Raw genomic sequence first — 2,062 nt, 5'->3', positions numbered from 1 at the left:
AAACCTTGCCGTCTAGTGCGTAACCCCAAGTCGATCGCTAAGGTATGATACCTAGGGCGTAATTCGGAGTCTCGATCGCTAAAATAGCCATGCTTAATCACCCTTTTCTGTAACCAGCTCTTGTAAATAACCGTAAATATAGTTTTCTTCTTTTGCTCACTAAATCCTTCTGTCGACATTCCCTCGTCTCATCCCTGACCACCACCACCGCCGAGCACCCGCAGCGAAGGGCTCCTTCGCCACCGTCAACGAACCACAAACCCTGAAGGAGGGGTTTCTACTAGGTAGTTATACGGTTTGGTTAGCAGGCTGTAAATACGCATAAGTGCGCACTGCTCAGTATACTTGTTTACAACGAGGACGCTCAAACGCAGTTATCACAGGGTAGTTTATGACCAATCGGTTCCACTCTATGCATCTGTTATACCACGGGGCTGCCGCCGTATTTAATACAGGCAACAACATGTGGTGCCCTCTTTAGCCGTTGATGTTCCAAATGCTTCTTCAGCTATTGAATATCATGACATATTACTGGCTTTCCATGCAAAACAAAATATGAAAGACAATTGTCTAATCCACTGAATGGGTCAGAAAAATACAGATAACATCGGCTTCAATAAAAGTTGGACATGAGCAGAACGCAGCACCAAATGTCCGCGTTCAAAATATTTTTTTTGTTCAGAAAAAAGCTTTTGCTGCAAATTGAAGGTAAGAAAAGCGACACAATTACTTTCTAATAGACTTCTCCCGCCAGAGCCGTTAGTGTAAGCGAAAAATATCGCCAAATATGAAAGTTCTAAAATAATTCCAATATGCTTATTTGGTATCCTTCTCACCCCTTCTCCTCCCCCTCCACCATTCGACCTCCTCAAACAAATCAAAGTTCTTCGATAGCCTTCTGGCGAAGAGATTCTTTTCTTCGAGACGTGTTTTTTTACATCTGGCGTACTGGGTTGCACTAAGAAACCCGTAAAGTCTATTGGGGGAGGGGCTAAATAGACACAAGCTATGTTAAGGCTGGAGACGGTGATATCGGCCGTGCGGTGCTCCGGTAGTAGCGAACAGAGCCATGAAAAGAAGATGACACGGGTGACTGAGGGACCCTTGTAATGTTTATGTTGTTGTAATCGAAGTCATGAACTCAAAATCGGCGTTGTATTTTCAGCTCTCGAGACGTCGTATTCGATGGCGTGTTCTATTCATTAACGTCACCACTTCTCATAGGCAGACAGAAGTGTGAATTTCATACTGCTGCGTATGCCAAGTACTATATTAAAATCAAATGTAACACTCATGTTGCTCAGTCAGTAGCTCTGCAATCAACAACGTATTTCGACAAGCACACCTACGTACATGAATCGGCCAACTCGCGGAAACATCGCATAACGGTGTATATCGTATGTGCAAACGAAAGATCCTCTTTAGGAGACTCGAAAGCAATAAAGTGCTGTTTCTTTTGAACCAAGACACGCAGATCATAAGGAAGTTGTGCGCGCCAGTGAGAAAAGGCGTGAGCAATACCGCGCATGCGCTTCCCTTCTAGGAGTCACGCCAATTTGTTTCGCCCATCCATCCCATGCGCGAGTTCAACCGAGAAAATCCGTCTTCGTTATTCTGCACTGTGTACCAGAATTACTGTACAAGGGCGCAATTTATGTTAAACATAGAATGGGCTACTACTGCGATTCACCGGATGGGGCGAAAAAGGAACGCACCCCAGTCACGAACGTGCTGGCGCGCGGTGGCCGACCCAGTATTTCACGTATCTGCCGAAGGCGGCGCTGGGTGTCTCTGGGTCAGTGTCGCCCTCTGGGCAGTGACCGGTGCCTATGGCGTTTTCTGCCTTTGCGTGAGTTAAACGTTACACTATTGGCGGCACGCTACGTCGGCGCCGCGCGGAGAGTTTTAGTACAGCGTTTCGTCGGTTTTGCTTTGCGGCCGGCTAACTTTTACGTCGCCATCGGTTGAACCGAATGCGAAGAGACAATCTGGTCGAACGAGCACCCGAAATTTTGCACGACTACCCAACCAGTGGAACCAAACACCTTCCCGTTAGCATTGA

Source organism: Haemaphysalis longicornis, unplaced genomic scaffold (assembly GCF_048455015.1).
Source record: "Haemaphysalis longicornis isolate Haplotype H1 unplaced genomic scaffold, Haemaphysalis longicornis Haplotype H1 scaffold_1, whole genome shotgun sequence".
Taxonomy (NCBI): Eukaryota; Metazoa; Arthropoda; class Arachnida; order Ixodida; family Ixodidae; genus Haemaphysalis; species Haemaphysalis longicornis.
Note: the sequence above shows the minus strand (reverse complement) of the source record.